At 39.3% G+C, this 26490-nt stretch overlaps 1 long non-coding RNA gene across 1 annotated transcript; it reads right to left on the reverse strand.

The window, feature by feature from the left end:
* On the reverse strand, window positions 1–26490 carry LOC131403849 (uncharacterized). Its single transcript, XR_009219570.1, has 3 exons — window positions 26299–26490; window positions 22332–22655; window positions 1–30 (listed from the first exon to the last, which is right to left on the reverse strand). It is a non-coding gene; the product is annotated as an uncharacterized LOC131403849 (long non-coding RNA).

The raw sequence follows: 26490 nt of genomic DNA on the forward strand, positions 1-26490 counted from the left end.
CCCCAAGTTAATCCCTGCCTGCATTGCAACCTGCAGCACCAAAAGAGACGTGAGTTAAATGTATTGTGTATGAACAATTAGGTTGTTTAGGTTGTTTTCAGAAATGAAATGAGGTAAAGGAAGCATGACCATTGAAATCAACAGCTACCATGTTTATAAAACTCATGGCTTCCTACAAAATGAATGAGCAAAAAACTGGTATAGTCCATACTCTTTAATTTTAAAAACAGTGTTGGTTCACAAAGCAAATATTGTCAAGGAACTATGGAATCTATATTTTTCAAAAAGAAATGCATACATTGCACAACTATGTGAATGTACTTAACGCGACTGAATTGTACACTTAAATGTGGTTAAAATGGTAAATTTTATGTTATGTATATTTTAGCACAAGCCAAAAAAAAAAGCTGTGAGTTCTAGCCACTTTCCTCAGAGATGCTCAGATTTGATGGAGCTAGGAAGGTACCTGATGGCAAAAAAAAAAAAGGGAGAGGGAGAGAGAGAGATGCATACAAAGGACTACCAGAGGTTTCAAAACTCTATTTCTGGTATTATGTGTAATATAAAAAACCCTCCAATAATCACATTCAAGATTGCATTATAATATTCTGCATATGTGCAAACAGCCATAATTTCTAGTCAACCTCAAATAACAACAACAGTTTTTCCTGAACATCTTCAAATAATTTTAAATACATTTAAAGCAATTTAAATTTACTGGCATGTCTATCAGGAGAATGAACATTGTCTCTTCCTTGAAAAGAGAGAGGGGAGGGGAGAGGTGGAAAAAGAAACAGAAGCAATTGGTTCAGTGGCTTGATCAAGGACGCGCAGTGGGAAGCAGAACTGGAAGTAACAACCCTGAAGCCTTGAGGAATTTAAGTGCTTTTCTTCCAAAGAGACCAAAGCATCTCCACATATACAGTAGCATTTAGTTCACAGAGCCCTACAGAATAGATGGGGAGACGTATTTGCACCCCTTTTCTGCATATGGAAAAACTGAGGCCCAAATGTTCAGACAGAAAATGCCATAAACACAGCTGAAACAGAATCAGGTGTTGCTTCTCTTCAAATATACCATCTCTTCTATTCCAAAAAATAAAAGAAACAACTTTGATGTTAAAAACAAATGAACAGAGATGTCAGAGAAAATGGTAGAATAAGAACCTCTCAAAATTCTATGTTTCATAAAAGAAACAGTGACACCGGAAAACATCTTCGACACTGGAAAATAACTTAGAATTCCGGAGATTAACCACAGGCTTGCAGCAATCAGGGGAGCATTTACTCAAGAAAAACAACTGAATCTTGGTAGGAACAGTACACTTTATGGTGCTTTAACTTGTCCTATTCTCATTTCCCACTCTTCAGGTCTGCGGTAACTTTGAAAATCCACAGCCTGTAACCCAGCAGTCTAACAGCTACTGGAAGGAGTGGAAAAGAGATGGAATTCCTTCAACGCCCCATGCTCAGAGAACTGTCATTACGTGACTTATCTGGTGGTTTCCTGGAAGGCTACACTCACAAGACTGTCTTTATTTGACTTGACTTGGAGCTCACACAGTGCAAAAAGCCTTCTCCTTGGGGGTATTTGTCAAAAATAATCAGAGACAGGGGCCGGCCCAGTGGCGCAGGCAGTTAAGTGCACGCACTCTGCTGCGGCAGCCCAGGGTTCGCCGGTTCGGATCCCCAGCATGCACTGACGCACTGTTTGTCGAGCCATGCTGTGGCGGCGTCCCATATAAAGTGGAGGAAGATGAGCACGGATGTTAGCTCAGGGCCAGTCTTCCTCAGAAAAAAGAGGAGGATTGGCATCAGATGTTAGCTCAGGGCTGATCTCCCTCACAAAAAAAAAAAAAAAAATCAGAGACAATTGTTTAACATCAAGGCTGTATATAAAAGTTGGGCAGTAGATAACAGTTGGGCAAACAACAGGCTAACCAAAAACCTTAAAAGGAAAAGCTGGTTAACAAGATGTCCATAGGGGGCTTTGAAAAGCTCCAACACACTCCTGGAAATCCAGATGGCCACCTGCACGCTCAGGCCTTGGGCATGCTCAGGAAAAGTCCTGAGAAGGGCCTAAGCTCTCACCTCAGGCTCACCCTGAGGCTCTGTGCAAGCACTTAGCAAAGGTCAAGGTGGAATTGTAAACTGCCTGGATGAGGGCTGAAGGTGTGCCCGAAGACACACTCAAAGCCCCTTGGCAAAGACTGTGAAACTTACTGGTTTTAGGCATTTCAAAAAACTCTGTCTAATCATTAGCTGATCACTAATAAGTGAATAGAACCTTCAGTGACCACACATGACAAAAAAATACTTTACATAATTAGTCCAGAAAGTCAGTAAACAAACAGCAACAACAAACTCTGAGAGGAAGAGAATCAGATGTTCAGAGTTGTCATATTTTATTATTTTCAAATGTCCAAATTGTAACAAAAAATTATGAGACATGAAAAAAAACAAGACAATAAAGCCCATACACAGGAAAAAAAAAAAAAGCAGTCAAAAGAAACTATCCCTGAGGAAGCCCAGATGTTGGACTTACTAGAAAAAGGCTTTAAATTAGCTATTTTAAATACGTTCAAAGAACTAAGGGAAATCATGTCTAAAAAAATAAAGGAAAGTATGAGAACAATGTCCAAAAAGAGATTATCAATAAAGAGATAGAAATTATTAAAAAAAAAAAAAAAAGAACCAAATAGAAATTCTGCAGTTGAAAAGTACAATCACCAGAATAAAAAATTCACTAGAAGGGTTCAGCAGCAGATATAAATAGGCAGAAGAAAGTATCAACAAACTTGAATATAACTCAATTGAGATTATCAGACTGAGGAAAAGAAAGAAAAAAGAATGAAGGAAAATGAACAGAGAGAGATCTGTGGGACACCATCAAGCATACCAGCATAGGCACAATGAAAGTCCCAGAAGGAGAAGAGAAAGAAAAAGGTGCAGAAAGAAATTCTGAAGAAATAATGGCAAAAACTTCCCAAATTTGACGAAAAACATTAATCTACACTTTAAAGAAACTCAACAAAGTCCAAGTATGATAAACTCAGAGATCCTTACCTAGATACATCATAATCAAACTATTGAAAGCCAAAGAAAAAGAGAGAATCTTGAAAGTGAAAACAGAGGAGTGACTCCTCATATATAAGGGATCCTCAATAAGATTAGCAGTTGATGTCTCATCAGAAACCATGGAAGCCAGCAGGCAGTAGGATAACATACTCAAAGTGCTGAAAGAAAAAGACTGTCAATCAAGAATTCTATATCTACCAAAACTTTCCTTCAAAAATGAAGGAGAAATTGAGGTATCCCTTGCTAAACAAAAACAGAGAAAATTTGTCATTACCATACCCGCCTTACAAGAAATACTACAGGGAATCCCTCAGGCTGAAATGAAAGGACACTACACAGTAACTCACATTCATAGTAAGAAATAAATAGCACTAGTAAGGGTAACTACATTGGGAAATATAAAACAAAGCATAAATATATTTTTTGTTTGTAACTCTTCTTCTTCTCCTATATAATTTAAAAGACAAGTGCATCAAGCAGTAATTATAAATCTATGTTGATGAGTAGCATATAAGATATAAAGATATAGTTTGTATTACAATAACATCACAAGGGAGTGGGAAAAGAATGGAGCTATATAGGAGCAAAGTTTTTGTATGCTATTTAAATTAAATTGGTATTAATCCAAACTAGATTATTATAAGCTAAGATATTAATTATGACAGTAGGGTACCCACAGCAAAATAAATGACAGAGATTTAAAATGGTATACTAGAAAATATATATTTAGTGCAAAAGAAGGCAGCATGGAGGATTAAAGGAACAAAAAAAGATATAGAGAAAACAAAGAGCAAAATGGCAAACGCAAATCCTACTTTTTCGATAATGACATTAAGTTTAAATGGAATAAATACTACCATTAAGGTAAGAGACTGGTAGAATGGATAAAAAACATGATCCAACTATATGCTGTCTAAAGAGACTCATTTTATATTCAAAGACACAAAGAGGTTCCAAGCAAAGAGACAGAAAAGGGTATATGAACAAAGCCTCATGGAAAAAATATACTATGCAAACAGTAACCAAAAGAAAGCTAGAGCGGCTATATTAATATCAGACAAAATAGACTTTAAGACACAAAATTGTTACTTGAGACAAAGGACATTTTATAATGATAAAAGGATCAGTTTATGACAAATTTATAACAATGAGAAACAGATATCTATACCTATATCTATATATCTACACATATCTTAACAACAAAGCCCTAAAATACCTGCAGCGAAAACTGAGAGAATTAAAAGGAGAAATAGACAATTCAACAATAGTAGTTGGAGACTTCAATACCCCACATTCAATAATGGATAGAACAACTGGATAGAAGATCAATAAGGAAACAGAGGTCTTGAACAACTATAAACCAATGAGACCCAATAGACATATACAGAAGACTCAACCCACCCAACAGCAGAATACATATTCTTCTCAACTGCACATGGAACATTCTATATGTTAGGCCATAAATGAAGTCTCAATAAATTTAAAGGGATTGAAAGTATGAACTCTGCTGACAATAGAATGAAATTAGAAATCAATAAAGGAAGGAAATTTGGCAAATTCAAAAATATGTGGGAATTTAAAAACAACTCAAATAATTAATGGGTCAAAGAAAAAATCACAAGGGAAATTAGAAGATAGTTTGAGATGAATGAAAAGGAAAACACAACATACCAAAACCTATCAGAAGCAGTGCTTAGACTAGGGAAATTCATAGCTGTATGTGTCTATATCAAAAAAGAAGAAAGAACTCAAATCAGTAACCTAAACTTCCATGTTAAGAAATTAGAAAAAGAAGAGCAAATTAAATCCAAAGCAAGCAGAAGGAAGAAAATTATAAAGATTAGGGCAGAAATAAATGAATTAGAGAAGAGAAAAGCAGTACAGAAAATCAACAAAACCAAAAGTTGATTCTTTGAAAAGATCAACAAATTGAGATACCTTTAGCTAGACTGACCAAAAAAATAAATAAATAAATAAATAAATAAATAGAAGATTTAAATTACTAAGTAAATCAGAAATGAAAATGGGTACTATGTTACCTACCTTACAGATATAAAAAAGATTATAAAGGCATACTAAAAATAATTGTATGCCAACAAATTAGATAACCTAGATGAACTGGACAAACTCTTAGATGGACACACACTAACAAAACCTACTCAAGAAGAAATAGAAAATCTAAATAGGCTTATAACAAGTTAAGCAATTGAATTAGTAATCAAAAAACTTCCCCTAAAGAAAAGTCCAGGACCAAAGGCTTCACTGGTGAATTCTACCAGACATTTAAAGAATAATTAACACTAATCCTTCATCAACTCTTCCAAAAACAGGTGAGGAAGAAATACTTCTCAACTCATTCTATGAGGCCAGTCCCTAACACTGAAACTAGACAAAGATGTCACAAGAAAAGAAAATTACAGACCAATATTTCTTATGAATATAGATGTAAAAATTTTCAATAAAATACTAGCAAACCAAATTCAGCAACATATAAAAGGGATTATACACCATGATCAAGGAGGATTTATCCTAGCAATGCAAAGTCGGTTCAACATATGACAATCAAGTAATGTAATATACCATATTAATAGAATAAAAGACAATCCTTCTGAATAATTATCTCCATAGACACAGAAAAAGCATTTGACAAAATCCAACATGTTCATGATAAGCAAAAAACACTCAACAAACTAGGAATAGAAGGGAACTCCCTCAACTTGATAAAATGCATCTAAGAAAAACCCACAGCTAACATCATAGTCAACGGTGAAAGATTGAAAGCTCTCTCCCTATGATTCAGATTAACACAAGAATGTCTGCTCTCATCACTTCTATTTAACACTGTACTGCTGATTCTAGCCAGGAAGTATGACAAGAAAAAGAAACGAAAGGCATCTAAACTGCAAAAGAAAAAGTAGTCACGTGCTGAATAATGAGGTTTCAGTCAATGACGGACTGCACATATGACGGTAGTTCCAAAAGACTAGTACCATATAGCCTAGGTGTGTAGTAGGCTATACCACCTAGATTTGTGTAAGTACACTCTATGATGTTCGCACAACACTGAAATTGCCTAACAATGCATTCCTCAAAACATATCCCCATCGTTACGTGACGCATCACTGTAAATCTATCTCTATTTGAAGATAACGTGATCTTATATAAAGGACTCCACAAGGAACAAACAGAGCTAATAAACAAGTTCTGCAAGGTTGTAGGATACAAGATCAATATATAAATAGAAATAATGTACTTCTATACATTAGCAATAAACAATCTGAAATTGACATCAGAAAACAATTTCATTTACAATAGCATCAAAAAGAATAAAATACAACAGAATAAATTTAACAAAGAAGTGCAAGACAAATACACTGAAAACTATAAAACATTGAAGAAAAAAATTAAAGAAGACCTAAACAAATGGAAACACATTCTGTGTACAAGCAATGTAAGACTTAATATTGATAAGACAACAATACTCCTAAACTGATCTACAGATTCAAAGCAATCTCTATCAAAATCCCAGCTGGCATTTTTGCAGAAATTGACAAGCTGATACTAAAATTCATGTGGAAATACAAGGGACCTAGAATAGCCAAAAAAATCTTCCAAAGAAGTGCAAAGTTGGAGGACTCACACTTCCCAATTTCAAAACTTACTACAAAACTAGAGTAATTCTAGTCTGTACTGGTATAAGGACAGACATACAGATGAATGAAACAGAACTGAGAGTCCAGAAATAAATCCATGCATCTAAGTCAATTGATTTTTAAGACATCATCTTTTTAGAGCAATTTTAGGTTCAAGGCTAGAAGGGGCTGGAATTGGTTATTTCCTTTTCTCCACATAGAAGCCTAGGGCCTTCTGGAGTTGGGTATTTCCCTTCCCCTAGATCAGTTAGGTTCTGGTTAAATAGCTTCTCCTGAGGGCAGATACTGCTAAGAACAGAATGCTCTAGTGCATTTCAAAAATGGTTCCTTTTCCCCATTCCTCTACCTGAATTATGAGGGAATTTTTCTCCGATGTTCACTGTGAGGACCTGTAAACTCACAAAAGAGGGGAGTCTCCCTATGACTAGTCCCCCTGGAGTTTTTAATCTCTTGAACCTATTTACACTGAGCCTCCAGCAATTTGTCAGTTACAGTTGAGGTTTCTCTCCCTCAGCACTGGTTATTGTAGAGGTTTCAGCTCTGTTCTGGTAAGTTGTGATTTCTCTATGCACCTGGCAGTCCCTCCAATTTTAGGAGTAGTGGACTGCCCTATGATCTCACTTCTCTGACAGACTGAAGAAGAGTTGCTGATTTTTTGGTTTGTTTGTGTTTTTACTTGTTAGGATGGAGTGGTGACTTCTAAGTTTCTTACTTGTTGGACTGGCAAAGAGACTATATTGCAATTTTAACAGCTGCATATTATCCTGTTCTATAGATGCACCATAATTTATTTAACCAGTCTCATTTTGATGGACCTTGGTTTGTTTCCCACCATCTACCACTGCAAACCATGCTGCAACAATATCCTTGAGTGTATGTCTATCTGCAAACGTGAGAATATTAGTGGGACAGCTTCCTAGAAATAAAATTGTTGGGTCAAGATTGCCTTATAGGATATTGCAATTTCACCATCCAAAGAGGCCATTACGTCATTCCTAAGAGTTTTCCATTATACCATATGGTTTAATTAGCAAAATTATATTAATCAACATTCTGATTTATCAATATGAACAGTATTTGTGATACAATGTGTCTTCTATTCCTTTTGTAATTGAAAAGCTGATATAATAACAAAGACAAATTTTAAAACAGGCAAAAATCACCTATTACCAGTACCCTAATGTAACAACTACTTTCATTTTTCCTGTTCTCAAAATAAGTTATTTATAAAGATGGCTCCAAGTGATGTGCTACTGTGCTTGAGCTTCAGCTAGCTGCATGTGAGGACTCAGAGTAGGTACACAATAGCGGTCATTTAGTGAAGACCTGAGGCAAATCAGTGACCAGACTTGTGAGTTTGGAAGGCCTTGGATATTTCACTTTCAAGACCCATTTAGGGAGTGTTGATGAACCAATACCAGAGAAATTACTAACCCAGCTCAGGGAGTACACAGCAGTCCCTCCGTCTTTGTTGGTCTGTTAAAGGCCAAGACATAAAGCAAAGGTGTAGGCCTGTCTCAGAGATGAGAAAGCCACCTGGGAGGGCCAAAGGAAGTGCCTTGAGTTACTCCTTGCAACCAGTACTTCTCAAACTCCTCTGACCCACTAAGAGAGGCAGAAGACTCCAGGCCCATTTCCACTGGACAAAGAATGCAGAGAGCCAAGAACTGGAGAGAAACAACAACAGTCTAAACGGTAACCGGTGCGATCAACAAAAGTAGCACAAAACCATGATTTAACTTACAGTAAACGCTTCCGTAACCACAGGAACTGAAAACAATGACCAATTCAAAAAAGCACGGTTAACAGTGGGTACTTCCTAAAAACAGGAGAAGTTACAATTCTCTGTGATACCAAGTAGTTATTAAGTGCCATTTTGCCAAGAATTCCAGACTTTTTAGAATATGGAACTCTGGGTCCTCAACAAACTCTAGTAATACACTAATTAATGAGAACATTATATTTTAGTGGCATGTAATAAATCAGGAGTTATAAAAAGATTACCCTTAATTATGCATAAAAATCAGTCTGGTGCATTATTCCCCCATAAGGATCAAAAGAGGCAACTTGTATTTGAGGATCTGCTGAGACCCAATAGGAATAAATAGAAAATTATTTAGGAGACTCAATAGGGAAAAAAGTTCTACTTTTTTGGAGGGGGAGAGGGGTAACTTTTTATTTTGATATAACTTCAAACTTACAGAAAAGTTGCAAGAATCATACAAGAAACTTCCCTAATACTCTTTAGCTGGATTTAACAATTGTTTATGTTTTGCCCCATTTGTTTTATCATTCTCTCTCCCTCTACATACATGCATGTGAGTATGTTTATATATATGCATACTATTTTTTCCTGAACCATTTGAAGGTAAGTTACAGACATCTTCCCTCTCTCCCCCTAAACAGTTCAGTATGTATTTCCAAATGTCCACAGGGACATTCTCTTTCATGAGCAGAGTTCAATGATTAAAATCAGGAAATTTTACATTGATACAATCTTATTTTTCATTCCACAGTCCACATTCAGATTTTGTCAATTGGCCCAATAATCTCCTTTGTAGCCAACTTTTTTCCAGGTTCAGGATCCAATCTAGGGTCATGTCTCTTAAATTTCTTTTAATCTGGAACAGCTCCTCAGTCTGTCTTTGTCATTCTTGACCTTGACATCTTTTTAAGAATATAGGCTGGCTACTTTGTAGACTGTCTCTCAATATGTGTTTGACTGATGTTTCCTCATGGTTACATTCTGGTTATGCATTTTTGGCAGGAAGACCACAGAAGTGTGTTTCTAGTTTTCAAGTGACAGGAATAATACTTTCATAAAGTAAGTTTTTTTTTTTCTTTTGTGAGGAAGATGGGCCCTGAGTTAACGTCTGCCAATCCTCCTCTTTTTGCTGAGGAAGACTGGCCCTGGGCTAACGTCCATGCCCATCCTCCTCCACTTTATATGGGACGCTGCCACAGCACGGCTTGAGAAGCTGTGCGTCGGTGCGCGCCCGGGGTCCGAACCAGCGAACCCCGGGCCACTGCAGCGGAGCGCGCGCACTTAACCGCTTGTGCCACCGGGCCAGCCCTGATAAACTAAGTTTATTGGGAGGGAAATTAACTTCCAATCTTTCTCCTATCAAACAAAATAGTTAGAAATATTCCCTTAAAAACTTGGCTTAAAAAAACAAAAAACAAGACTGACAATAATGTAATATCATTTTATACCCATTACATTAAATTTTTTAAAATTAAAATTATAACACTCAATCCTGGACTGGGTCCTGGAACAGCAAAGAGGCATTAATAGAAAAACTGGTGAAATCTGAATAAAGTCTGGAGTTTAGTCAATAGTGATGTACCTATGTTGGTTTCTTAGATTTGACAAGTGTGGCACTATAATGTAAGAGGTTAACAATGGTGGACACTGAGTAAGGGATTCAAGGGAAATCTTGATATTATCTTTGCAGCTTTTCTGCAAACCTAAAATTATTCTGGAATGAAAAGTTCACTTAAAAAATTATAACCCCCAGTATTGATGAATGATAGGTAAAACAGAAGCTCTTGCATTTTGGTAGCAGAATAAACAGGCAGAATCCTCTTGGAAAAGAGTCAGACATTAAGGGTCCTAAATATCCTTGTTGCCTTTGATTCTATAATTCTACATGGAAACATTGTAAGGAAATAAACCTAACAGAAAAAAAAAGCTACGTGGACAAACAAGTTCATTTGCAGCATTATTTATAATCATGAAAAGTTGGAAGCGACCTATATGACAACAAAACAGGCAAGACTAGGAAGTCATAAAAATGAGGCAAATGAAGACTATGTCACATCAAGGGAAATGCTTAAATATGGTAAATGAAAAAAAAATTATATATTCAGTATGCTTATACCTATGTAAAGATCAATCTAAACACAGGAAAAAGAAATTACCCAAAATCTGTTTGTACAGGATTATGCCAGGAAAATGAACATTGTCTTCTTGGCTTTTTTTTTTCCAATTTAACAAATTTAACTTAATTTAAACTGTTAAAAACAGTTTTATTGAGACATAATTCACAGATCATACAATTCATCTTTTTAAACTATATAGTTTAGCAGTTTTTTAGTTTATTCACAAAGCTGTGCCACTATCACCACAATCAATTTTAGAACATTTTCATCATTCCAGAAAGAAACTCCATACCCTTTAGCAATCATTCCCCATCCTCCCCAACCTCCAGCCCTAGCAACCACTTACCTTCTGTCTCTAAAGATTTGCCTCTTCTGGACATTTCTTATCAATAAAATTATACAATAGGTGTAATAGGTGGTCTTTTTTGAGTGGCTTTTTTCTTTTTCTTTTTTTTGGTGAGGAAGATCGGCCCTGAGCTAACATCTGTTGCCAATCTTCCTCTTTTTGCTGAGGAAGATTAGCCCTGAGTTAACATCTGTCCCCATCTTCCTCTGTTTTGTATATGGGATGCCACCATAGCATGGCTTGATGAGCAGTGCATAGGTCTGTGCCTGGGATCCAAACCTGCGAACCCGGCGCCGCCAAAGCAGAGCGCGTGTACTTAAGCGCTACACCACTGGGCCAGCCCCTGACTGGCTTTTTTCACTCAGCATAACGTTTTCAAGGTTTATCCATGCTGTAGCAGTTATAAGTACTTCCGTTTAACGGCCAAATAATATTCCATTGCATGGATATACCACATTTTGTTCATCCATTTATCAGATGATGGACATTTGAGTTGTTTCCACTTTTTGGCTGTTATGAATACTGCTGCTTTGAAATTTGCACATAAGATTTTGTGTGCATATGTTTTTACCTCTCTTGAGTATATACCTAGGTGTGGAGTTGCTGGGTCATATGGTAACTATGTTGAACATTCTGAGAAACTGCCAAACTGTTTTCCAAAGTGGCTGTACCATTTTACATTCCCACCAGCAATACTTTAAACTTTTATAACAAAAAATGTACAAGAAATCTGCAAAAATTAACTCCTGCTCACCATAAGGTAATGCTACATTTGAACGGGCTCAACATTTGCAAAGTAAAGTATTGGCTCTAGCAAAATACAAGCTGGGCTTTTGCAGGTTGGCAGATTTCCCACTTGCCGAGAACAGGCACAAAGACAGGCGTCTCTTTTCTTTTTTAAAATAGTCTGTCAGTTTGTGTGCTTAGCAACAGGAAATAGGGTGGTCTTGAATCTTAAAATTCTGAACATAATTATGTGTCTTCTCAAAGCAGTTTCTGAACCAGGGAAGCTGAAGAGAGAACGTCGCGTTTCACATTATTGTTGACACTAGAATAATAGTAGGAATTGACAGGTTTTTGAGAGACAGATGTTATTGCCGAAAGAAGGACCGTGTATCAGAATTTAAGGATCTGACATAATGATCAACTTTTTTACGCCTTCCTATTACTTTCTGTAGTTGAGTGCTTGAGGTAAATCTATAATCAAAGATTTTAGTTCAGTTCTTCCTTTTCCTGTCACAGTTACCCATCTGCAATTTCTTAAAAAATATTGAGAGTTGGGGAAAGTGATAGCAAAGCAAACAAAGACAACTGAAAATACTTATTAAGGAACAGAAGGTGACTTCTTCAATCAGGCATTCCTCTTTGCTGGAGGAAAAGAGGGGACATATATAAGGAGATATCAGCAAGTTTAGAATTATTGTAATGATGTCTCGGTTAATAATTACTAACCGGAATTTTCAAAGCAAGAGGATCTTGACCACTACTGTACTTTGAAAAAATATTTGTTATACTTCGTTTTACAATATGCTGAGGAAATTTTAATTTTTTCTTAATATATTTTTTCCCCAGACAAGGGAATTGGGAAGCATCAAGGTGAATGTAGAATGGAAACAGAGCTGTCAGACTAAATTTTCAGCTTTTCACACAGTATAATTATCACTTTTTAGTTTCCACATAAACAAGTCCTTAAATTACATTAAGAAGATTTCAAAAATATCCCTTAATAAAAACACATATAACAATCCTGAAGGAATTATTTTACTTTACCATGTGTTATAAACTGAATTGTGCTGGCCCCAAATTCTTATGTTGAAGCTCCAATCCCCAATGTGACAGGGCCTTTAGGGAGGTCATTAAGGTTAAATGAGGTCATAAGGGTGGAGCCCTAATCTGATAGGACTGGTGTCCTTAGAAGAGGAAGAGACAGCAGAGATCGCTCTCTCTCCACGCACAGGCACAGAGGAGAGGCCATATGAGGACACAGAGGAGGGTGGCCACATGCAACACAAGGAGAGAGGCCTCACCAGAAACCAACCCTGCTGGCACCGTGCTCTTGGACTTTCAGCCTCCAGAAGAGGGAGAAAATACATTTCTGTTGTTTAAGCCACCCAGTTTGTAGTATTTTGTTATGGCAGCCTGAGCCAACTAAGACACCACACCAATGTGATTTGTAACTGTTCTTTCCTTTTTGCCACTGTGATAGATTATAGACACAACCAAATTTTCTCAACTGAGGCCACAAAGAGATGTCTCTGGCCATTAAATCCAATAGTCATTGGAACTATCTAAATTTTAAAATGGATCCATTAAATTTAGGCTTCAAAGGATGTATTCTAAGTTATTTTGTAGGATAAATCACTATAAAATCAATATATTACGAGTTGTTACCACCAGGGGGCTTTACCTCCCATTTCTTTAATTCATAGCTAGCCTCTCTATCCCCAGAGCTGGCCTCTCCACTATCCTAGATCAGCGGCAAGAAGCCAGGACCAAAGTATGGCTAACCTAGTGGAGAACAAAGATGGTGATGATGGTGACAGTGGTAAGAGTGGTGGTGACAAGATCAGTGAACATTTGTCAAGCACTTACCAGATGTCAAGCAGATATCTATTACCTTTTTTAATCTTCAAAACAACCATTATTATTATCCCCACTCTTACAAGATTTAGCAAGGTTGAACAATTTGCTCTCTGTCACAGGATTCAAACCCAGACACAAGCACTCCAGTGCCCATTTCTTATGCTACAATTCTCAAAACTGAATCATTTAAACTCAAATTGTGTTACTGAACCATAGCTTTTTTGAAAAAATAAATAAAAATCCCTAATAATGAATCTGAAGTCTATGTCTAATTTCTTACTAAATACAACCAGTACAAAACCAGATCTACTAAAATAGACTCTAAATGGAACTTGTACCTGATAAATAAAACCAAGTCCCTGTAGGGTAAATGGGAAGAGTAGAAAAGCAGACAGAAGCTTCAGGAGAAATTCAGCATTCCTAAATTGTACCAGTAGGTGATTTTCAAAAAATGATGGAACATTTTTTGTTCAACATTTTCCCCAATACCTCTAGGCCAAAGCAACTGCCTTCATCAAAACAATACAAGTTAAGTCTTGGTTTCAAGTAAAGAACAGAAGCTTAACAAGTGTCTGAGAATATCAAGGTAACTGCTCATTCTTTTATAATACAGTTTAATATGCCCTGTATCTGCTCGGAAATTCCCAAATAGGGTGACTCAGGATATAACTATGTCTCTTAGAGTTCCCTGTTCACTAAAGAATTACCACAGAGAGACAGAAGACCAACTCCATTTTCTAATTCTGAGAGACCTGAGTAAAGATAAAAGCAACTCATACTCTACCACAATTAAAAAAGCAATCTCATCCACAGGCAGGCTCCTTTTTCCTAAAATGGATTAACCACCTGTCCATTCCTTCCTCATATATTTAATTTTTTTTCACTATATTAACATTATTAAATTAACTAGAGCTTCTATTCCTAGAGCATAGATTACCAAAAGTTGGATTGCTGGGATAAAGTATATATGGCTATTAACTGTGATGGTTATTGCTAGATTCCTTTCCAAAAAAAGTTCTAGGCACTAACATTTTTTTTCAGACTATATGAAGCAGGCTGTCCTTTTCTACTAATACAGTATTTCATAGAACATAAGTACACAAAGTTTGGAAAGTCTTCTAAAGAACAAGAAATCAATATTTGTTCTCCTGTGGAGGCTTCTGTAATCCCTTGTACTATCAAAAGGAGAAAAGAAACTGTTACTCACAAAATTTATCTGCCTCATGCAAAATCGACTTATGTTTCCTTTTCCCATTCTCGTTCACTTTTCCTCTCTTCCCCATCACTCCACTGTAAGATGTGCACCTATATGTATGAACACAGCTTTCTCGCTTGTAAGAGCCTTGACACCTAACACACTTGTCCCATAATTTCACCACAGAGAAGGCGAAAGGAACGATAGTTGGGTAGCCAAACATTTCCACAAAAGGTAAGACTTTATTGTTATTTTCTTTCTTGACTACGAGAGAAGCTAAATCCCTTAAAGAAAGGCTCCCTCTCATCATTTTCCTAAGTGAAATCTTTCTTCCAGTAACTGAAAAGTGAGTAGATATATTTATTAATTAAGGCTCTGAACCAGTCTGCTGAGATCTGCTCTTCTACCGACCAGTTGTGTGACCTGGGAACAAGTTACCTAACTTCTTTGGCCTCTGTTTCTTAATCTGTAAAATGGGTACAAAAATAGTTCTTACTTTGTAAGGTTGTTGCAATGAGAGTGTGTATATGTTTATGTTTGTGTGTATATTTATAAATATTTATATACACACATATATAAAGACCTTAGTACCTGAAACACAGTAAGACCAATGTAAGTGTTAGCTGTAAATCTGAGCCACATTCCCCACTACCCACCTGGAAGGCACCCCTAAAAGGAAGCAGGATGTGGAGAGTTCAAACTTCATTTGCCCTCTAACTCCATGTGAAATGGGAGGCATGCACACCTGGCTCAAAGAGAACAGCTGTCTCCTCTCCCTCTTTGAAGTCAGCGGGCCATTCTCACTCACCAGGTGTAGCAGGGGAAGGGGCCCTGGGCCCTGCCCCACGGGAGCTCATGGTCTAGCGAGCCTGGAGAGAAGAGCAGTTACTACCCTCTCCTGAAAACAGGCCTGCAGATCTAGTTTTAGGGCCAGGACTTGAAAAACTGGTTGTGTATTCAGTTTAATTTCTAATTGTTTTCTGAATAGAAACACACATGAATTAAAAGCTATTAAGATAAAAGAGGTCCAGCTGAACACAGAGAGACTACCTTTCGACTTGTCGTCGCTCTGGGTCAAATGAAGTCACATCTTTGAGGATGGCAGAGCTGAGGGGTCACCATCCCCATGAAGGCACAATGGCTTGGTATTAGAAACCTGGGCAACCGCTCAGAGCCCCACATTAGGGAGATTCTTGTGCACTGTGTATAACTGAGCAGTGATTCAAGGGGACTGTTGGTGAAGGAAGCACTGTGGGCTAGCAAGGGTAAGAAACTGAGGCTTATACAGACAACTTTAAGTAAGAACCCAACTCCTTCACCCCCTTCCCCTACTGTTCTTTCCTGTAGCGAGTATGACAGGGCCAGGCCCATATCCCTGAGGCCCTCACCACCCCAGTACATGCCCACAGTGTCCTCCTACAAGCACCCATGCCTCCTGGCCGGAGCACTTCCCTCGCTGCTGTGCAGCTGCCAGAAGTGGAGCCAGGCACAACACTCAGTCAGTGACAGACGGGAGGGGAACGGTAAACGCCTCCCTTTCCCACCCCCGTGTGCAATAACTCTGAGGCATGTTCTACAGTCTTCCAAGGGGACTGAGCTCCAGCTGCTCACAGAGGTAACCTACTCAGTCACACTCTTTATCGGCCCTGTCACTTTCCTCTCTCCTCTATCTGGGATTTTTGGGACCACCTCCTACATAAACTACTTATACTCAAATCCTTGTCTCAGGATCTGCTTCCTGGCAATTCCAACCTAAGTCATCTCCTCTTTAAATATGGGCACTTCAGGATAGTCTTATGACTCCTTTCCCCTTGCCAGGATGTTTATTTTAACCAGGTGTCCCCTCCAGAACACGGGTCACTTCACCCCTTGGAGATAAGCCTGGGCTCTACAGTGGCTGCCTTGGTCTTATGAATACTACTCAGATCCTGGGAGCTGCAGGCTGTCCTCTCAGGATGGAACTCTTCCCACCGTGTAACGCTGGGGTGTCTTCGTCTGGTGCCTCTCCTGCCGTGGGGCTTCTTCCGCTCACAGCTCCACCACCTCTCCTGACATGGCTCAAATCCACAGCCAAAGCCACTGCACACTAGGCACACATCTGTCTTCTTGCTTGAAGTTTTCTTCAGTGGAGCTTGAAGGTATTTCTTCTCTCCAAAAAAGCCAACTCAAATGGATGCTCCTTTTATTGGAAATGTGAGCAGTTTAGAGATGGGCACTCTGCTTTTCATGGCTCACCTGATTCAGCTGGAATATTACAGCACTAAGGGAGACCACTCCCTTAGCTCAGCTCCGCTCCCCAGAACTCCAGGTCTGGCAGGTAAGAAGCCCGTGTACACCCGGCTCCTCCTCCTGTCCCATAAAGGGTCCTGTGCCTGGATCCTGTTGGACCAGAGAGGGCCATTTGACACCCCATTCCTAGGACATTGGGGATTTGGAATATGCAGATTAGCTCACACTGCGGAATTAGAACACCCTAGTCCTAGGGAGGAGTCAGCCCCACACCAAAGCTGTGGGATCCGGGAGGGAGCCATCACTGTGTTAAATCCAGAGGCCATTGTCAGGAGGCACAAGGCACAGCTGTGCACCTCCACTCCCTCTCTGCCCTTCTGTTTCTCAGTCACTCTTTGACCCTCTGAAATAGGCTTCCTTCCCCATGACTGCTAAGACTGCTCTATCAAAGCTCTTCAAGAAAGTCCAGAAAATTCCAGATCCTTCCAAAACCACCTCAGTCCTTTCCCTTCCTGACCCAGTGAAAGATCCCCCCATCTCACTTCTGTAACTTGACCCTTTTTGGTTAATTTCAGGTGTCAACTTGACAGAGCTAAGGGATGCCCAGAAAGCTAGTTAAGCATTATTTCTGGATGTGTTCACACGGCTGTTTGTGGAAGAGATTAGCATTCAATTCCATAGACTATGTAAAGAGGCCCACCCTCACCAGTCTGCGACCTGATACTAGCACAAATACGCAGGCAAAAGATAAGTTCATCAAACACCATAAGAAACTACAGTAACAATTCAGAGCAGAAGGAAATGACAAATCTCCAGAAACCAACCTTGAAGTCACAGAAATTTAGAATCTAAATGACAGAGAATTCAAAATAACTGTCATAAAGAAACTCACCAAGTTACAAGAATGTTCAGACAGTTCAATGAACTCAGGAATAAAATTAATGAGGAAAAAGAATACTTCATCAAAGAGACTGAAACTATTAAAAAAAAAACAAGCAGAAATTCTGGATATAAAGAACATAATTAATGAGATAAAAAAGAATCTAGAATCCTTACAAAATAGAGCTGATATCATGGTTGAAAGAATAAGTGATTTAGAGGATAGAAATATAGAAATGCTTCCAGTGGACGAGGAGAAAGGACTCAGATTTTTAGAAAATGAAGGAATTCTTGGAGAAATATATGACGCAATTATAAAAGCAACCTAAGAATTATACGTATTCCAGAGGGAGAAAAGAGGGAGAAAGGAGCAGAGAGCTTGTTCAGAGAAATAATAGCTGAGAACTTCCCAACCCTGGGCAAGAACCGGACTTACAAATACATGAAGCCAACAGAACGCCTAATTACATCAATGCTTAAAGACCTTCTCCAAGGCGTATAATAGTAAAATTGGCAAAAGACAATGACAAAGAAAAAATGTGAAGGGAAGCAAGACAGAAGAAAATAACCTACAAAGGAACCCCTATCAGGCTTTCAGCATATTTCTTGGCAGAAACTTTACAGGCAAGGAAAGAATGGAATGATATATTAAAAATACTGAAAGAAAAAAACTTTCAGCCAAGAATACTCTATCCAGTGAAATGATCCTTATGATACAATGGAGAAATAAAAGTTTTCCCAGATAAACAAAGGCTGAGGGAGTTCATCGCCACGAGATCTCCCATACAAGCAATGATCAAGAATGCCCTCATACCTGAAACAAAAAGAAGGCAAATGTCTACAAAGCTTTGAGCAAAGAGATAAATAGACAGAATCAGAAAGCTACAGCTCTGTTTCACAACAGGGTAGCAAATACTTAATTATAACTTAAAAGAAGAAGGGAAGGAAGGCATCAAAAGTAACTATAAACACTTCAACTTAGTCACAAATGCACAACACAAAAATGAATAACTTGTGACAACAATAACTCAGAAGGAGAAGAGGAAAGGGATGGAACCTGCTTAGGCTAATGGAGATAAGAGGCTATCAGAAGATGGACTGTCTCATCTATGAGATCTTCATACAAATCTCAGAGTAACCAGCAAACAAAAAATCAGAGCAGAGCCTTGGATCATAAAAATAGAGAAAACTGCCACAGAAAACCCCCAAAATGAAATGGTAGTCAGAAACACAAAGGAAGAGGAACAATGGAAATATAGATTAGGTGGGATTAAGCCCTCATGTATCAATAATCACTCTAAATGTAAATCGATTGAATTCTCCAATCAACAGACACAGAGTGGTGGGGTGGATTAGAAAAGAAGACCCAACGATATGCTGCTGCCAGGAAACACATATCAGCTCTAAAAACAAACAGGCTCAGAATGAATGGATGGGAGACAATACTCCAAGAAAATGGCAAATAAAGGAAAGTAGGTGTTGCCATACTTATATCAGACAAAGCAGACTTCAAGATAAAAAAGACTATGAGAGACAAAGAGGGGCAGTATATAATGATAAAGGGGACTTTCCACCAAGAGGACATATCCCATTCAACATAGTACTGGAGGTTTTGTCCAGAGCAATTAGGATGGAAAAAGAAATAAAAGGAATCCCAATTGGAAAGGAAGAAATGAAACTCTTGCTGTTTGCAGATGACATGATTGTAAATAGAAAAAACCATAAAGAATCCATCAGAAAACTATTAGAAATAATCAACTACTACAGCAAAGTTGCAGCGTACAAAATCAACTTACCACAATCAGTTGCATTTCTACTCTAATAATGAACTAACAGAAAGAGAACTCAAGAATACAATCCCATTTACAATTGCAACAAAAAGAAAAAAGTCTCTAGGGATAAATTTAACCAAAGAGGTTAAAGACCTATACAATGAAAACTATAAGACATTAGTGAAAGAAATCAATGATGACCTGAAGTAATGGGAAGATATTCCATGCACATGGATTGGAAAAATAAACACAGTTAAAAAGTCCATATTACCTAAAGTAATCTACAGATTCAATGCAATGCCAATCAGAATTCCAATGACATTCTTCACAGAAATAGAACACAGAATCCTAAAATATATATGGAATAACAAAAGACCTCGAACAGCCAAAGCAATCCTGAGAAGAAAGAACAAAGCTGGAGGCATCACAATCCTAACTTGAAAATATATTACATAGCTATAGTAATCAAAATGGCATGGTACTGGCACAAAAGCAGACTCATAGATCAATGGAGCAGAACTGAAAGCCCAGAAAGAAAACCAGACATCTGTGGTCAGTTAACCTCTGACGAAGGAGCCAAGATCATACAATGGAGAAAGGCAAGTCTCTTCAATAAATGCTGTTGGGAAAACTGGACAGCCACAGGCAAAACAATGAAAGTAGATCATTATCTTCCACCATACACAAAAATTAACTCGAAATGGATAAAAGACTTGAATCTAACACTTGAAACCATAAAACTCCTAGAAGAAAATATACGCAGTACAGTCTTTGACATCGATCTTAGCAGCATCTTTTCCAATACCATGTCTACTCACGCAAGGGAAAGAAAAGAAAAAATATACAAATGGGACTACATGAGACTAAAAAGCTTCTGCAAGGCAAAGGAAACGATGAACAAAACGAAAAGACAGGGCCGGCCCCGAGCTTTAGTGGTTAAGTGTGCGCGCTCTGCTACTGGCGGCCCAGGTTCGGATCCCAGACGCGCACAAACGCACCACTTTTCCCACCATGCTGCGGCCGCGTCCCACATACAGCAACTAGAAGGATGTGCAACTATGACATACAACTGTCAACTGGTATGTTGGGGGGAAAAAAAAGGAGGAGGATTGGCAATAGATGTTAGCTCAGAGCCAGTCTTCCTCAGAAAAAAAGAGGAGGATTACCATGGATGTTAGCTCAGGGCTGATCTTCTTCACCAAAAAAAAAAAAAAAGGAAAGACAACCCACCAACTGGGAGAAAATATTTGCAAATCATATATCTGACAAGGGGTTAATCTCCAAAATATATAAACAACTCATACAACCCAACAACAAAAAAAAACAGATAATCCAATCTAAAAATGGGCAGAGGATACAAACAGATACTTTTCCAAAGAAGATATACAGAAGGCCAACAGACAAATGAAAAGATGTAAAACATCACTAATTATTAGGGATATTCAAATCAAAACTACAATGAGAGATCACCTTATACCTGTCACAATAACTAAAATTCCCAAGACAAAAAGTACCAAATGTTGGAGAGGATAAGGAGAAAAGGGCACGCTCACACATTGCTGGTGGGAATGCAAACTGGCGCAGCCACCAGGGAAAACACTATGGAGATTTCTCAAAAAATTAAAAATAGAAATAGCATACCTTCCAGTTATCCCACCACTGGGTATTTATCCAAAGAAATTGAAATCAACAATTCAAAGAGATTTATGCACCCCTGTGTTCACTGCGGCATTATTCACAATAGCCAAAACATGGAAGCAATCCAAGCGCCCTGCTACAGATGAATGCTTAAAGAAGACGTGGTATGTATTATATACAATGGAATACTACTCAGCCAGAAAAAAAAGACAAGATCATCATGTTTGCAACAACCTGGATGGACCTTGAGGGTAGGATGTTAAATGAAATAAGCCAGACAAAATCAAATATGCATGATTTCACTCATACGCAGAAGATAAACATACACAGGGATAAAGAGAACAGATTAGTGGTTACCAGAGGGGACGGGGGCTGGGCATTGAGTGAAAGAGTTAAAGGGGCACATATGCATGGTGATGGATAATAGTTAGACTACTGGTGGTGAGCATGATGCAGTCTATACAGAAATTCACAAATAATAATGAACACCCGATATTACACAATGTTAACACCCTTTATAATTTCAATAAAATAATTAAAAAAGAAAAAAAATAATTCATTCTTTTTTATGGTTGAACAGTATTCCACCGTGGGGATATACCACACTTTGTGTATCTGTTCACCAGTAGATGGACATTTCGGTTGTTTTCCGTTTTTGTCTAGAATAAATAGGTTGTTATCAACATGTATGTAGAAGTCTGTGTATAGACATATGAGTTTATTTCCCTTGGATGGATTCCTAGGAGAGGAATGGCTGGATAGACGTATGTAATTATTAAAGACGCATCCAAGCTATTTTTCACCAGCACTCGATGAGAGTTTCAGTGACTTGACATCTTCAACACTTGCTATAGTCAGTCTTTTTACTTTTAGCCATCCTCAAGTGTGGTGGAATCTCATGATGACTGTCACTTTCATTTACCCAATGACTCATGTTGTGAAGGAGAAGGCGAGCCACACACAGACTGGGAGAAAACATCTGCAATACATATCCCTAGAAAAGGACGTGTATTTATAATATATAAAGAGCTCTTATAACCCAATAGTAAGAAGACAAGCAATACATCATGGCTTACCAGGAGACAGCAGATCAGGCCTGTGATGAGCACCAGGATTCCCGCCAAGCAGATGAGGATGAGGGCCCAGAAGGGGAGGTCTGGGGAGACAAATGGTGGGGTGAGCCACCTCCTGTCATCGCCCCAGGGCTCCTGCTGACCCCACTGTGCCTCAACTGTCCTTGACAAGGGTTGGCCAACTTTCCTCATCATCCAAGACCCTGTGCGCATGGTTCTCTTCAATGAGGCACAGCATCAAGATACTCGCCCCCTACTGTGGGCTGGGGCTTCCTGCAGGTTTACCAGGCTTCTCAGTCAAGGTGTCATCTCTGTTGGGAGAATATTCTGGAAGTGAATCAAATGGAGAATGCATGTGAGTGTGGTTCACTCTTTTTAACAGAACTTTTTAGACACAGAAAAATAAAGGGAACAGTCTCATAAACATCCATCATCTGATTTAACCATGTATATTCCATCCAATTAAAACAATATTTTATCAATGTATAAATTATTAACACTTGCCAACCTTGATTCATCCCATGTTTTCAATGAAATATTAAAGTCAAGTAGACATCATCATGTTTCACCCCATTTTAGTTTCCATCTCTAAAACGTGAGCACACATTCCTACAAAATCCAAGACCATTATCACAGAACAAAAGTTTAGTAAATTAAACCAAATTCATAACTCTGGGCACAGAGGATTGAATTTGAGCTGGACTTTCTTATGACGGCCGGGGGGAGAATGGGTCATCACAGTTGGCAAGCCTATGGGATCTCTCTAAATTTGTAAATTCCCACTCAGAAGTGTTCTTCTCTGCCTAGAAACACATTCATCCCCTTCTCCTTTATCTATTTGCTTAATATTCATTTTCTAGGATTAACCTACAATGTAATATCCTGCAGGAAGTCTTCTCTGATTTCCGCCTGCAAGTATGAGTTTGTTCACATCAATTAATTGATAATTTTCAATTCTCTATTCTTGTTATTGCCAGCTACAACATAAACTCCAGGAGGGTAGGACACACAGCACCCAGTGGGCTTGGGGGGAGGGTGCATGTCCCCCTTCTTGTACCTCTACCGAGACAACCTCTTAGAGGTGTGTTGTCTGATATGGAGCAGCAACAAGTCTCTTTTTGAATTAAAATTAATTTTAGTTAAATAAAATAAAAATTCTGGTACCTCAGTAATATTAAAACTCAGTAACAATAAAGACCAGTCCCAATACCGTCCTTCGAGCACTCAACAGCAATATGTGGCTATGCACTGGACAGCACAGATACAGAACATTCCACCACTGCAGAAAGTTCTAGCGCATTGGTGCTCATCTAGAGTGGGACTTGGCAAACTATAGCCTGTGGATCACTAACCACATGACCCCCAAACCTGTAAGTCTGCTTCACACACAGCTGGAGGCCCTCACTGACCATCTGGCCCAGTGGCTTTCAGTGCAGAGATAAGGAAACAAAAGTCCAGAGAGGGGAGGTGACTAGTATGAGGTCACAGACTGTCTAGGAGAAGGTGAGGGCCTCCTATATTACACTGGTGTCCTTTTCTCTCTCTCAACGGTGGGTAAAGACTGGGGGACTATGCCACCTCCTGCCAGCCTGAGAAGGTTCAATGCTCTCTCAGCCCCAGGCATCCAGAGTCCCCAGAAAGGCCTCACTTCCTTTCCCAATGAGCAGGGAGCCTTACCATCCCCAAGGACACTCTTCCTGTCCAGGGTCAAGTTCTGCAGCTGGGTACCATCTGGCTCAGCTGCAGGAATTCCTCATAGATGGCAACTCTGTCCAGTCTCTGTGCCAAGGCGGCAAGGTACACAGGGAGTCCACTTCAGTGTGGTTACTGTCGGGGACAGACCTGGAAGGGCACAAAGGATGAACAAGAGTGTCTGGAATTCTACCCTGAATCTAGATTCCCTGCTTCTGGGTCCTGTTCAAGAGAACTTTCTGCAATAATGTAAACATTTGTCTGCACTACCAAATACACTCATTATTAGCCCCATGTTGTTATCAAGCACTTAAAATGTGGCTAGTGTGTGTGAGTGAGGAACTGAATTTCTCATGTAATTTCATTTAAAGTAATTAATTCATAAATAAATAACCACAGGGAGAACATTTTTGAAACTTTGGAGTAAGGACTTCTGCAAATGCATACAAACAATGAGAACACTGGTAAAAATGGTCAAAATCAACTTTTCAGAAGTCTAGAAATTAATCAAAGGCTTGTAAGAATCTGAGGAGGGTTTAGTGAAGACACACGGTGGAATCTTGATAAAGGGAGCAAACTTCGTGGCACTATAACTTGCGCTATTCCCATCCTGCTCTCACAACATCTTCCATAACTGTGAAAACCGTCAGTCTCAGAACCATGGTGGCTGAGACAACCCGCAGCACAGCAGCCATAATGGGTGTGGAGCTCTGAAAAGACCCCTTCCCACCCAACTGCAACTAGCTGACCTGCCTGGCAGCTCCCCGAAAACGCCCCATGTTCAGGGCTTGTCGTTACTAGACTCAGAGCTTGCCCAGGGAGAAAAGTCTGTCCCCAGGGCACTTGCTAAAAACAATCAGGGCTAATTGTTTTATATTGTAGCTGCCTGAGGGAGTGATACCAGCTGAGGCAGGCAAGAGGTGAGCCAACAACTTAGAAGAAAAATTGGGGGAATGAGATGTCCACAGGGGGCTTTGAAAAGCTCCAGGGTATTTGCGGACATCTAGAAGACCACAAGGGCTCAGGCGTGTGGCACGCCCAGGAAAGACTTGAGAACATCTTAATCTCTCACCTCTAGTTGAAGGGTTGGGTTAATATCTGAAAACTTGATTATGTAATACACCATATTAATAGAATAACGGCCAATACCACACAATCTCAACCACATATACAGAAAAGAATTTCACAAAATACAGCACCCTTCATGTCTAAAAAAGAAAACACTGAACAAATTAGGAATAGAAAAAACTTTCTCAACCTATAAACAGCATCGATGAAAAACCCATGGATAACACCATATTCAATGGTGAAAGACTGAAAATTTCCCCCTAAGACCAGGGACAAGACATTGATGTCTTCCCTCATCTCGCATGTTAATCACAGGCACCAGAGGCTCTGATGAGGGCAATTAGGCAAGAAAAAGGAATAAAAGAGACCCAGATTGGAAGGGAAGATGTAAAACTATTTGTTTTGCAGATGAGAAGATATTGTATCTAGAAAAACCTAAAAAATACACCCCACACACACACAATATGTGCATCGTATCCCAATAGGTGTATAAAAAATTTTAATTGCCCCATCTGGTTAGTGGCTCCAATATTGGAGAGCACAGTTAGACCGCTAATATTTGTTGAACCTTTCCAGAAGAGGAGGAGGAGGAGGATGCTGGAGGTTGGTGGCCTCAAATGTTAATGCTTTTCTCAACCCCCGAAAACCTATGGAAGGAGATGCTAGGATTAGCTGACAGGGATGTGGGGCAGAATGGGCACCATGTCAGTGACTTCCAGATCAAGGATGTGTCACAGGAGCTCAGAGCCATCAGCCACCAGCTCAGCCAATGTTTCCAATCTCCTCAACCCACATCAAGTCAGTGACCAGGCAGGAGTGGAATATGTCTCACAGCTGGCTGCCTCTGTAGAGCTTGGTGACGTAGAACAAACGCGAGGGAGAGTGGGTGAGATGGAGGTCTCCTGGAGACGCAGGGGGCCACTGGAGCCAGTGAAAGATCACAGACCTTGGGGCAAGGGAGACCTGACTTCAAATCCTGGCTCTGCCCCTAACTCACTGTGTGACCTTAGGCACAATAATCCCCTTTCTGAGATTCAGTTTACCCATGTGAGAAATGGGGCAGGCAGCTAGGACATCACCTCTGGACACTGAGAGAACCCAGGCACGCAGGGAAAGTGAAGGGTTGAAACAATCATTTAACAGATGTAAGTCAGACGGAGGAATGACGGTGCCCTCAGGGCAAGGAGCGATGCGAGAGGGGAGATCCCACCTGGTCCTGGGTGTCCCTCAGCAGGGCGGTGTACTCCGAGGATGTGGGCTCCGGGTTGCTGAGGTTCCAGCTGATGATGTGGAAATGTAGCTGGTGCTCTCTCTGGATGGATAAACTCTGGGCTGCAGAGCCTGGAGCCACCGAGAGGAAGAGCAGACAGGTGGAGACTCTCCGCTCCCAGCACAGAGGCTT

This window comes from Diceros bicornis, unplaced genomic scaffold (genome assembly GCF_020826845.1).
Source record: "Diceros bicornis minor isolate mBicDic1 unplaced genomic scaffold, mDicBic1.mat.cur scaffold_92_ctg1, whole genome shotgun sequence".
In the NCBI taxonomy this organism is placed as follows: Eukaryota; Metazoa; Chordata; class Mammalia; order Perissodactyla; family Rhinocerotidae; genus Diceros; species Diceros bicornis.